Source organism: Lagenorhynchus albirostris, chromosome 16 (assembly GCF_949774975.1).
Source record: "Lagenorhynchus albirostris chromosome 16, mLagAlb1.1, whole genome shotgun sequence".
In the NCBI taxonomy this organism is placed as follows: Eukaryota; Metazoa; Chordata; class Mammalia; order Artiodactyla; family Delphinidae; genus Lagenorhynchus; species Lagenorhynchus albirostris.
In genome coordinates, this window is record NC_083110.1 from 69755492 (window position 1) to 69769384 (window position 13893).

Here is a 13893-nt window from a genome sequence, read left to right on the forward strand (position 1 = left end):
TCCTAGAGGCGCCACCTGCAGGTGGAAGAGCTGTAGGCGCGGCCCAGGTGTCACTGGCTGCCACCTCCCCTACCCACGTCAGTGGTGAGGTGGGGAGGGGTTGAGGCCTAGAGAAATATTTGGGTGCAGGGATGCCTTGCATCATCTCCTCAGATGACCATCCTCTCCCTCTGGTGGCCATCATTCACACACTCAAGCTGGCCCCGGCGTGGTCCTCAGGCTCCAGCAGCCAGCTCTGTGGTCATGGGTCAGGTTCTTCTGCTGAGCAAGTAGCTGCACGATGAGGGATCAGTTACCTCTTTTTTTTTTTTTTAACATCGTTGTTGGAGTCTAATTGCTTTACAATGGTGTGTTAGTTTCTGCTGTCTAACAAAGTGAATCAGCTAGACATATACATATATCCCCATATCGCCTCCCTCTTGCGTCTCCCTCCCACCCTCCCTATCCCACCCCTCTAGGTGGTCACAGAGCACCAAGCTGATCTCCCTGTGCTATGCGGCTGCTTCCCACCAGCTATCTATCTTACATTTGGTAGTGTATATATGTCAGTGCCACTGTCTCACTTCGTCCCAGCTTACCCTTCCCCCTCCCTGTGTCCTCAAGTCCATTCTCTACATCTGCGTGTTTATTCCTGTCCTGCCCCTAGGTTCTTCAGAACCACAGTTACCTCTTCTCTTACATTCTCCTCTGCAAGATGAGAGCGTTGGGGAGAGCTGAGGCCACTCCCACCTCCAACACACTGTGATTCTCTCATTATAGTAAAATGGGTTTAGCCCCGATGTCTTCATCCATTCAGGCTGCTGTAACAAAATACCATAAACTGAGCGGCTTATAAACAACAGGAATTTCTCTCTCTTAGTGCTGGAGGCGGGGAAGTCCACGATTGCTGAGTCAGTAGATTCAGTGTCTGACGAGCCTGTTTCCCGGAGAGCGATTTCTTACTGTGTCCTCACAGGGCAGAATGGACCAGCCAGCTGTCTGGAATATCTTTTATAAGGACACTAATCTCATCATGAAGGCTCAACCGTCAATACCTAATCACCTGCCAAAGGCCGAACCTCCTATCACCATCACCTTTGGGGTTGGGATTTCAACATATGAATTGGGGGGGGGGGACACAAGCATTCAGACAGCAGCACCTGACAAGGAGAAAATCCTGACTTCAGCCTTGAGTAAATGCAGTCAGTCCAAAGTGTTTATTAAATGGTTTTCTTCGCAGAGAAAGAAAACCATGCTCATGGTGATGTGACTGCCATTCAAAGTTACAAAGGTTTGCTTATAAGATTCTTTGCTCCTGTCTCAAAGGAACTGACTTACAACTTTGTCCATGTGCAGCTTGTTTTCTGAACATTTTTTAAGCAACCAAAAATTCACCGTTGTCTAAAATGCCTGACCCTTTATAAGGCTCCAGTGATTTTCCTCTGGCAAGCTTCCTCCTTCACACGTACTAACATTTCACTTCGCCGTCTTTACGGTTGAGTCTCCAACTCCCTCTTCGTGTTCCTCACAAGAATTCGTGTCCGCAGGCAGCCAGCGTGAAAACTGGGGAGCAATCTCTCCTGAGCTCCCACCCCTCCAACCGGTCCTGGGCACTGGTTCATTTCTCTCCACCTGTGATTCTATGAGAAAATGTCCGCCCTCTTTGCAGATCTTCAATTTCACATAATTTTCTGGGTTCCTCTGAATTTGCTGAGAGCTTAGACAGCACTTGCTTTTATTTTTCCACCCCAATGACTTTCTGTCTTTTGCTATGTTAACAGAACTCTTTTGAACCCATAGAAAATTTCTCTTTCACATAATACAGGATCTCTTATCCTTCCAAGTAAACAAGGTTACATACACCTGCTTAACCCAATCAATAAACAAATGGATTATCAAGTATCCTTCAGATAAATAGCCGATACCCCTTGACTGCCAACGCCAGTGACATCTTCGAAATAAATCTAATAGAGAAAGACTGGAGTAACTGATTCCTGTGTGTGTTTTTTTTCTTTCTTGAGATGAGATGAAACTTGAGCCTGCAGACAACCCTGTCATTGATTTTTAGTCTTTTATCCTCCATGAAAGAAGCCCCCTTGTTCCAGCTTTAGCAAAATAGCAAATAGCCTTTGCCTGTATTTCAGGTCCTGCGTGCTGCCTCTCTCTCACCTCCTTGGATTAGGGGGCCACGTGGTCCGTGGTGATGCTGGATTCATTAAGAAAGGCCTCTGAACTGCCTCATCCACTGGGCCCCTTGAACCTGTTAGAAGGCAGTGGACCTGTGGTGACTGCAAGTTGCTGGGAGCGCTCACAGCTTCTGCTGAGAACAGGCGTAATGTGAAAGGCTGTAGGAGAGCAGTGAAGTGTGGCACTAATGAGATTTAAACACATATATAAGATGCGCCAAAAGATGGGGAAATATTCCATTATTAAAGACCAATGACGTGAGCTTCCGACTAATGAGCTCACAGCATACTCAGTGGAACCATCGGAAGAGTAGCCCAGGGGGTTACCCTGCAGGTAGATGTTTTATTCAAGTCTGCATTTCATAAACCATCTCTTCTCTCCAGACCTTCCTAGGACTCGGCTTCTCGCTGGGACCCCTTGCAAAGGAGCAGCTAGTGATGACACTTGACACTTGAGAGGAGAGCCTCCGGTCGGTCAGCCGGGCTGCCTGCCTTCTCTGTCGCCTCCCCGCGGAGCCCTCCATCATTCAGATGTCTGCTGGCACCTGCTAGGAAGTCAGGACTGTGCTGGGGGTATAACGAGCGGAGAAAACCATGGCTTTAAGCTTTCTGGTTTTATGGGGGTAGCCACTGTCTGCACCGCAGTGTGATAAGTTCTGTGAGACTGTAATCATTTGAGTGTCCCCCACCACAGTTGAGTGATTCCCGTACATTATGTCCGTCATTCAATGCCCACAAGGGCCTGAAAGATGGTGCTGTTACACCCATTTTATAGGTGTGGAAACTGAGGTGTCTAATCTTAAGGAATTGCTCGAGGTTTGCAGCCTTGTCTGCAGGAATCCAGGGCCAGAGGTCTCACCATTGCAGAGCCAGAGGGAACAGGAGGATTTTTGTTTTTGGGGTTTTTTTTTGCAGTACGCGGGCCTCTCACTGTCGTGGCCTCTGCCGTTGCGGAGCACAGGCTCCGGACGCGTAGGCTCAGCGGCCACGGCTCACGGGCCCAGCCGCTCGGCGGCATGTGGGATCTTCCCGGACCGGGGCACGAACCTGTGTCCCCTGCATCGGCAGGCGGACTCTCAACCACTGCGCCACCAGGGAAGCCCAGGAGGGGTTTTTGAGGGCGCCCCGGGAACTTTCTAGCTGACTTTCACAGACACGTGGGGGTAGAGCCAGGTCTGAAGGAGAAGCAGGGTTAAATTCAGCAGGGGAGGAGGAGAGTCATTTCAAACAAACAGAAAAAACAACGTGGCCCACGGACAGAAGGCTGATCTGATGCCTGTGGCCCCATGGGGATCATGACTGGCGTGGGGATGGGAGACAGGGCAGCAGATGAGGCCGGAGCGAGGTGCCCTTGTTTTCTGGTAAATGCTGTTGTCCCAGCCTGACCTCTAAGGGTGCCCTCTTGTTCAGAAGTGTCCTGGTTTGGATGGTAAACTGCATGGTTACCTTGGGCGAGAAGTAGAAGCCAGGAGGGGCTTCTTGCTAAGGAACAAGACTTTCACCCCACAGGCGTTTATAAGGAAGGCGCGTCTTCAGTCTCACACTCTCTCAACTGAGCTATTTTGGTGAGGACTGTAAGGAAGGCTCTGACAGCACACGGAAATTTTGGAAAAGTTATCCTGATAGCATGGGGGAGGGGTTGGAGAAAAACGAGGGACCTATCAGGAGGTCATGGCCGGGGGCCAGAATGTGGGCCTGAGCCCAGGCAATGGCTGTGACAATGACAGGAAGGGGACAGACTTGACCAGAGGTGCCCAAGAGGTTAACTGCCACGTCTCTGGAGCTTGTCATTGAAGACTGGGGACAGATGGGAGTTCCCGCGTGGGCGGCTGGGGGTGCCCTGCGTATTCAGAGGGCACAGAGCAAAGGCTCGCGTTTCGAACTCTTGAACTTGAGTTGCCCAAGAACGTCCCACAGTCAGCAGGAAACGTGGGGCAGCTGGTGGGAAAGGAGTAGAGCTCGGAAGGTAGATTCGGGAGCAGCCGTAGGAGAGCCGGACACTGAAATGGAAGAGATACATGGAACGACAGAGGAGAGGGGAGCAGGGCCCGAGGCCAAGGCCAGGCTGTCAGAGAAGAATGAGGGGACAAGAGGAGCCCAAGGATGGGAGACGGGACGCGTGCAGGGGCGGCTGCGGGGCCTCGGGCTGGACACCCATGGCTATGTCTTGGGAGAACAGTGGCAGGAGGTGGAGGTGGAGACCTGGCGACAGCGGGGTGGAGACTTCCTTCAGGGCCCTCCAAGGATCCGGAGCAAGATCCCTGGGGGAGGGCTTCCCTGGTGGCGCAGTGGTTGGGAGTCCGCCTGCCGATGCAGGGGACACGGGTTCGTGCCCCGGTCTGGGAAGATCCCACGTGCCACGGAGCGGCTGGGCCCGTGAGCCGTGGCCGCTGAGCCTGCGCATCCGGAGCCTGTGCTCCGCAACGGGAGAGGCCGCAACAGTGAGAGGCCCGCGTACCGCAAAAAAAAAAAAAAAAAGATCCCTCGGGGAGAGGGGTTACCCCACCCTGCACCCGACACCCCACCTCCCTGGCCTCCTGGCCTTCGTTCTGGCTGCGCCCAGTGCCCGGCCCACCCTACCTGGCTTACCACTTAACTCACTCCAGATGCTCCTCTTCTCATATTTTCTCACCACCCGCAGAGAGCCAATCAGCATAATCCTGTCTCAACCAGCCCAGGTGCCCCAAATCCAGATCGGAGCACCACCCCTCACTTCACCACCATCACCTGCCTGGTCCAAGCCGTCACCACCTCACCAGGCCCTGCTCCATCCTCCATGCTTCATCCAGGGTAAGCCTTTTAATGCATAAGTCTCATCATGTCACTCATCAAACCCTCCGATGGCCACCAGCCAACTTAAAATCTAATGTGCTTGCCGGGATTTAGGGCTGCAGCTCTAATGTCCTCTCTCACTCTCCAGCCAACTGTTCCTGAAACCCTCCCTGTGGCACAGGCCTCAGGCCCCGGCACTATGTCCCTTGATCTGGAACCTTCTCCCCTAGACATTCACATGCCCCACTTCCCCCGTTCACTCTCTGCTCAAATGTCACTTCCCCTACCTTCCCTGACCACCCATCTAAAATGCATCCCCTTAGCTCACTCTTTCTCTCCCCTAGCCTGATTTATTTTTCTTCATAATAGTTACAACTTCCCATTATATTTTTTCCATTTTTCCGATATAATCTATATACAGTAAAATTCACCCCTTTTTAATGCACAGTTCTCTGAACATTGACAAAAAACGTACAGCCCTTTAATCATCACCACCATCAAGATATACAGCAGCTCCTTCACTCCCCAAATTCACTCGCTCCCCCTTGGAGTCAAGCCCTTCACACCTGGTCCTCAGCAATCTGTTTTCTGTCCTTACAGTTTTGCCTTTTGCAGAGCATCACCTAAAGGTTGGAGTCATACAGTACGTGGTGTTTTGCGCCTGTCTTCCTTCCTTCGTGTCATGCGTGTGGGGTTCATTCACGATGTTGGATGTGGTGGTTCTTTCCTTTTTGTTGCTATGTAGTATTACATTGTGTGGGCGACCAGAGGCTGTTTAGCTATTCCCTACTGAGGATATGTGAGTCGCTTTCAGTTTTGAGGGGACATGATTACAGCTGCTACAGCAACTTGTGATCAAGTTCTTGTGAAGACATAAGGTCTCATTTTTTCTTGAGTAAATACCTAGGAGTTGAGTTGCTGGGCCGTACGGTAACTGTATGTTTAACTTTACAAGAATCTGGCAATCCTTTGCCAGAGTGGCTGCACCGTCTTACATTTCCACCAGCAAGAGGCGGCAGCTGCAGTTGGTCTGCATCCTCACCAGCACTTGGTGGTGTTGGTTTTTTGGTTTGTTTTTTGTTTCACCGTTCTAACCAGTGTACAGTGGTATCTCGTCATGGTCCCATCATTACGTGTTGATTTGTGAGAGACTAAATATACAAATAGACAGTGGCTAGACCACATATGGCAATAAACTATAACCCACCCCTTCGGCAGCAGCCAGCCCAGAACGGTCCAGACTGAGTCAGACAGCGCCAGCTCCCTCTAATTTTTGCACCCCCCCCCCCCGCCTCCAACTCAGGACCTACCCAAGAGAGACAAATATGTTCCCCTAACGAAGCACATAGGATGCCCTATTAACCCCTCTCTAGCTTCCTGAGGCCAGCAACCTCCAGCCAGGGCACACCTGGAGTCTTTCCCTTATGTCCACCTTAAAGGCATCCCAGTTCCCTGCCTGCCTTTGACTCTGCCTAACACGAGTGACAGTGGCTGACTCCCTGCTCTAGGAAGCTCTGAGTAAATAACCTCTGCTTGTTCTCCTCTGAGTGGTCTTCCTTTATCTTCCAAGTGTGTGTATTCACTGTGTTCTTCCATCAGGAGAGGGTATCTGTGCCCCTCTGGATCCTCACTGCCTGGAACAGTGTCTGGCATTCTAATAGATGCTCCAAAAAACCTGTTGATGGACTTCAGGAAACCCCAGGCTTCAGTTTGAGCCCTTGGCCTATTTCCTTCGAATGAGGGCAGAAACTGTAGCCCAGGAAGTTGCCGGAGCAGTGAGGCCTGGGGCTCTAGCAGGTCCCTTGGCCTCTGCTAGGGTGGGGGTGGGCCCAGCTCTTCTCCTTCTGCAGACCCACCCCGTCTGCTGGTTGGCAGCTTCCTGCCCCATCTGAGCAGCCCCCCTCTGCTTCCACGGGGAGAGGTAGAGGGTTTGGGCCAGCACAGGAGTGCAGCGAGAAGGCCTTCCAGTTCTTTCTAAGGATCTTGTCTGCTGTGGAAGAATGCTGAGCAGCCCCGGGAAAGGAAGCCTACAGAAGGCTCTGTCGGAGGCAGCCAGAATCTTCTCTGCTTTTGGAAGCTGCCTCGTGGGAAGGGAGGCCTGTTAGACTAAACATCTCGTTGCCCCAAATTGCACCAATTTTGGAAACGCTCCCCGAGCTGTGTCTCTCCCTGGGAAAAGGGATTTATAAACCCTTAATCTGAAGCAGCTCTGCATGCAGCTCAGCTCAAGGGCTTTCAAAAGGCCCTTCTAGAAGTCAACTTCAGAAACTGGACTTGCAGTAGCAAAAACAGCAGATGCCCTAGACCCGGGTACGGTGTGCCTCGGCCCTGTCTCCATGGGTCCCACCTCAGGAAGGCTGATGGGGGGATGGGATTAGCGCTCCAGGGGGCCCTCAGAGCCCTGGAGGCACCCACACTAAATCAAACAATAAAAACAGCAGAATACAATTTTCAATGACGGCATCTCCATATGTGAGGATTTTTAATATTTTTTGTCGCTATGGTGTCAAATTTATTTTCTTAAATATGTCTAATTGTTCCTTAATCAGCAGTTATTTAAAACACCTCGGCTTCATCTCAGATTAAGTATTTAATGATCTGCAAAGGAAGATTTGAAGATGCTACTTAACAGAGCTCTTATCCTTTTGCAATGTGATCCATTTCACCTGCTATCTGTAAGAAAACCAGCTGCTTGGTGCTGTTGTTAAGAATGAGTTATAGGTGACGCAGGGAGAGAGGGGGCGACTCCATCCCCACCCTGAGCCTCGTCCCCATAAGATGCCTCAGCTTGAGGAATCCTGAGCTGCTGAGGGATGCCTCTGGCTGGGGCTGTGGATATGGGCTCTGGACTCCTTAGCGGTGGGTGAGGCAGCCAATCTTCACATTTGTGCTGTTGGCAACCACAGGGAGACTGATGGAGTCTGGGTTCCACAGCTCTGGCAACGCTCAACAAACAGGAGCATTCATTACTACACACAGCAACACAGATAGTTCAGACACACAAAAACAGGTTGACGTTTGGGAAGCACTGGGCAGAATTGTGATGTTTGAAGCAACTACACCTACTGCCTAAGATGCTTGGTTGTGTTTGGGGAGAGAGAGTTTTGTATGAGATTTGTTTCATTTCTATTGGGTTAGTTTGCTATGTCTTACCTGGCAATTCTGAGTAGGGCACACTCCAGGTTTATTTCCGGGGGAGAGATCAGAGCCATCAAATTACTGACAACGAATGAATGGACGGATGAATTGATGGGCACTGAATTGCTGGAAGACCCAGGTGCTGGGCCAAGGGACTTTACATTTTCTCTTTTCATCTGCCCATCTTAACAGACCAGGAAGCAGACTCCCTCAGTATCACTGAGAGGCAAAGATGGAGTCTGATCCCAGCTGCAGGGGCTCTTGGGGACGTGAGCCCTCGGGCTTGGGTAGAAGCAGCGACTTCAGTGATCACGAGCCTCCGTGATACTCGCCCTCCCCTTGTCCTGATCTGGGGAAAGGAGCCGTCGCACAGCTGGGGTGCTGCAGTGGGGAGGGGGAGAGGTGCCTGCAGAGGAAGGGACCCCACACCATCTTTCCCTCTGTCTGAGTTTTTCCCCCTGAAGCTTCCAAGTGATATTCTGATCCCTGACACCCTCCATCTCCTGCATCGGTAATGACCCGCCTCCCGGGCCCTCCGCTGCTTCTCTTCTGTTTCCCTGACCCAGCACTTTTTCCTCAGTGCATTATTTTCCCCCACATTTTCAGATTCCCTGTGGACAATAATCAGACAGCAAGCTGCACACGCTTGGCAATTTTGGGTTTTAATAAAAAATCATGTTTATTCCTGTGAAGACTTTCTTTTTCTCCATGAATTCTCCTAACAAATGCAGTTTTTGCTCGACTCGGGCTTTTTCTTTTTCTTTTTATTTTTTTAACATCTTTAGTGGAGTATAATTGCTTTACGATCGTGTGTTAGTTTCTGCTTTCTAACAAAGTGAATCAGCTATACATATACATATGTCCCCATATCTCCTCCCTCTTGCGTCTCCCTCCCTCCCACCCTCCCTATCCTACCCGTCTAGGTGAGGGGCCTTTTTCTTGAGTTGGGTTCTTTAAAGCTGACTCTGTTCCCAGGTTAGCTCTGATCTCAAGAGCTGGGATCCTGCGCCAAGGCTCTGAGAGTCCCAGGTCCTGCGGAAGACTCGCGTTAGCCCCTTTCTGGCTTTTCCTCCTAGTGTGTCCAAAGCAATTTAGAATATCAAAGGTAAAGGGGGAAAAGAAAGAAGAAGTGATCCCTGCCTGCACGAGGACATAAAAGTCATTCTGATATTATGAGGAATAAAGCAATGGCACCTTACATCTTAGTCAAGAGCTACGGGGGCAGCAGGCCATCTGATGTGTCTGTGGCCTCCAGGTCTGTCCTGGGAGCCACCTCAGCAGGGGCCACTCTGATGCTATGTCACGGATGTGGAGAAGGTGACGTTCACAGAGGATGGTGGCCCCGTCAACCCAGCCCTTCCCCGTCCATGCCACGGCAAGTAGCTGAACTCCGTTTCTTCCTTCCCTCCCTGTCTTAACTCCCAACATTGGAGGTGACTGTCAGTGAGTCAGTGAAAAAAGTGACGATGAAGAAGAAGTAGTGTGCTTCCCTGGTGGCGCAGGGGTTGAGAGTCCGCCTGCCGATGCAGGGGACACGGGCTCGTGCCCCGGTCCGGGAAGATCCCACGTGCCGTGGAGCGGCTGGGCCCATGAGCCATGGCCGCTGAGCCTGCGCGTCCGGAGCCTGTGCTCCGCAACGGGAGAGGCCACAGCAGTGAGAGGCCCGCGTACCGCAAAAAAAAAAAAAAAAAAAAAAAAAAAAGAAGTAGCAAGAAGGAGTAAAGACCTTGCATTGCCTCAGTTTGTGTATCTGGACAACAGAAGAACTAGGCTAGATTGTTGCCTGGCACAATGACCTGGAGAGCTTTCTAACACCACACCTGCCTGGTCCCGACCTATTTGATAGTCTCCGAGGAAGGGGCAGCCTGTGCATTTTGCTGTGCGTTGCTCGGTTGCTGCAAATTGGTGAAAATGATGACTGTCTGGGTCCCTCCCCATTCAGGTGCTCCGTCAGTGCGCCTCTGCTGCCGGAGACTGTAAACTCCTGGGAGGTTGTTTCTTTCTTCCCAAAGGGAGGCATTTTTCTCAGCAAAACATAGGAGGCACTCAGGAAACATTTCTGGAATCAAATAGTTGAAGTTATCTTCTTCTTAAGTCTCATTTTCTTATTTCTGCTGCTTTTATGAAAATACATTGGTGGGAACAAACAATTTTGTAACCTCTAAACTGTGTGGATTTGATCCATTTATAACACAAAGTTAGTCTAGCCCAAGTTTATCACCCTGAAGCTATTAGCCACTTGGAATCTCTCTCCGATGGGACGAGAGGTCATGCATTTACAACGTGTGGGTTTTATGAATAATTGTTTCCTCTTCCATGCTGAGCTTGTGTTGTCTTGATGAAAAATCCATGGTTTTTTCCCACCTGATCTGAGGCTCCTCTCACCCTTGGAGACTTCTCAGCCCTTGCTTTAATAACTCTGGCCTTTTTGACCTTGCATCTCAGCTTTCCTATGTATGCCCCTAGACTTGGTAGAAAGATCCAGAGTGTGTGTCCAGCAAATGGCCTCAAGGGGGGCCTGGCTTGTGGGCTTACCAACTGCGTTTTCTAACGCTTTTGCGTTTCAAGTGCTCCTAAACCAGCAGCCGACAGCACTCGTCATTAGGGAAGCTGTGGACGCTGAGTAGGTGCATCAGTCCGATTACTGGCGCATGTCTGGCAGACTTGCCGCTGTGGGTCGGGGCCCACTTGCAAGTGTCATCAGGGCTCTGGCAGCCTAAGCATTTGTTTTAGGCTTAATTGGCCTGAGGCTGGTACATGGACCCCGGCTTTGTCCTCTAAAGCAATGCACGTGGCACTGCAGTTGGAAAGAGGGGGAGCTGCTTTGGTAAGGCCTTTCACCAGAAGAATAAAGCCTCGGTGTTGCCACATCAAAGGCAGGTGGCAGCGACCATCGGCTACAGCTCCGTGTACCTCGGGCTTGCTGGGTAATGTGGCATGCAGCATACCTGAAATGACAAAAAGCACTTTTCTTTTTAATTCTCAGCTCCAACCAAATGCTTTCCCATGATGTTTTTCTCCCATAAATCAGCCTTGAGAAGAAAGCGTGCGTACACAAACATTTCTTATGAGTCAGCACTTTCTTTACTGCATTGTAGGAAAATAGGTGACAGTGTTTTTCCCACCCCACTGTCCGGCTAGCGGATGTAAGGAGCGCTGGGTGGAAATCAGATGACAGGCTGTAGCCCTGGCTCTGCCGCAGTGTTCTTGTGACCTTGGAATTGACACTTAACCTCTTCCAGCCTCAGTTTACCCAAGGGAAAAATGAGAATACTAATACCTATCCTGTCTATCTCACTGGTAATTATAATAGCTGAGTGAAAGCCATCTCTGAGAAGTGCAGATTATCCAAATGCATGGCATTGTTCATTCCCACGACTTGAACTGGCGGTTTTGTTTTGTTTTTCCCTTTGGATCTGTGTTGTGGACTATTTTTCATCAGCCACAGAAAAGTGTCTTCAGAGCTGGTGTCTCTGGAAGCAGAAGAGCCGCTCACCTTCCTCATCTATCGCTGTTCGCCACATTTCCTAAAGAAGGTCTCTGCGGATCATGTGCTAGTTCGTTGGGGGCAGCTATCCACCAGGGTGGGGCCTGGGCCCTTCATCTTTACCCCTGGCAGCTGCCGCTGACGCAAAGCAGATGCTGCCCTGAGGGGCTAAGAAGTGGCAGGAACAGCTCCCTGTGACTCGTCATGTGTACATTTCGGGAAGAAATTCCAAAGAGAGGATGTGTGTTTGAAATTATTGCCCTCCCAAACCCCTGTCCTGTTTCATGTGTTTCTTGCCCAAATCTAACACCCAAGAAGGAAGGAATGGTCTCTGGAGACTCTGGTTCCATTTCCAGGTATCTTCATGTTGACATTACGATTAGTATTCAGTTCACAGAATGTATGGAAAGGTCAGGTGAGGCCTTTGTGACCACTCACACTTTGAGGAATTAGACATCATTTGTGCAGTGAATATCTGAGCTTGCGCTCTGCTCCAGGAGTACAATCATGAACAAGCCAGACGGAGCCTTTGTTCCCGAGATCTGACAGTCCGGGGGAGGACAGGATGACTGGTAACAGGCAGTCACTGTGTAATGTGACATGGAGACGTAGGGGGGCTCGAGGGGCATCTGGCGAGGCGACTCTCTGGACATGGAGCCTCAGGGAAACTGCATAGATGTTAACCAGGTTGGGTGGGAACTGTGGAGGCAGAATAAGGTTCAGGGCAATGGGAGAGCAGGTGTAAGGCCCAAAGTGGAGGGGAGGCTGCACTAGAGCAGCGGTCCAGGACCAGCATCACGAGCACCACCTGGGAACTTGTTAGAAATGCGAAGTCTTGGGCCCCATCAAAGGCCTACATAATCAGAAACTCTCTGGGTGGGGCCCAGAAGCTGTTTTTGTTTTGTTTTGTTTTGTTTTGTTTTGTTTTTTCCGGTACGCGGGCCTCTCACTGTTGTGGCCTCTCCCATTGCGGAGCACAGGCTCCGGATGCGCAGGCTCAGCAGCCATGGCTCACGGGCCCAGCCGCTCCGCGGCATGTGGGATCTTCCCAGACCGGGGCACAAACCCGTGTCCCCTGCATCGGCAGGCGGACTCTCAACCACTGCACCACCAGGGAAGCCCCAGAAGCCCATTTTAACAAGTTCTCAGTGATCCTGAGGCACATCCTAGTCTGAGAATCACCACGTTAGAGGAACTGTAAAGTGTTTAGACCAGAATTTAGCCCAACTGAGCATCTTTCCTTCTGGAGGAGACATTACCTCCATCTTTGGCAGTATGGTGGGGCCCCTCCTGGCACCCTGCTCTCCTGTAGACTCTCAAGCCACTGCCCTTCCCTGACATGGTCAACTATGGGGTTTTATTCTCAGCTTCTGGTGGGAGTGGTACTCAACCTTCTCACCTCCACATCCCCCTCCCCCAAAGAAGTACAGAGAGAAATAGACATCCACAGTTACAGTTAGCAATTTCATCAGCCATCTCTCAATTACTGAAAGAAGAAGAAAAAACAGAAAATCAATAAGGATATAAAAGACTTGCACAACAATATCACCCTGCTTGACCTAGTTGACTTTTATAAAACATTCTACCCCCAAACAGGAAAATACACATTTTTTTTCAAGTATGCAAGGAACATTTACCAAGATAGACTACATTCTGAGTTACAAAACGGGCCTCAATAAATGCAAAAGGATTCAAGTCACACAAAGTATCTCTCTGACCACAGTGAAATTAAATTAGAAATCAATTACAGACCTATATCTGGAAAATTCCAAAATATTTGGAAACTAAATAATACACATCTAAATATCATATGACCAAGGAAGAAATCAAAAGGAAAATTAGAAAATACTTTGAACTGAATGAAAATGAAAACACAATGTACCAAAATTTGTGGAATACAGCTAAAGTGGTATTTAAAAGGACACTTTTAGCATGAAACGCCTATATATGAGAAGAAGAAAAAAATCTAAAATAAGTGACCTTAGTTTCCACCCTAAGGAACTAGAAAAAGAAAATCAAATTAAACCAAAAGTAAGCAAAAGAAATGAAATAAAGACCAAAGTGAAAATCAGTGAGGTAGGAAACAAAATAGAAAGACTGGACTAAAGCCAAAATCTAGTTCTTTGAGAACGTCAGTAAAATTAATAAGCCTCCAGCCAGATTAATCAGGAAAAGAGAAAGAGAGAGAAAAGACACAAATTACTAATATCAGGAATGAGAGAGGTAATTTTACCACAGATTCTACAGATATTGCAAGAATAGCAGGGTATAATGTGAACAAATTCATGCCAATAAATGGAACACCTTTATGCCAATAAATGTAAAATCTTG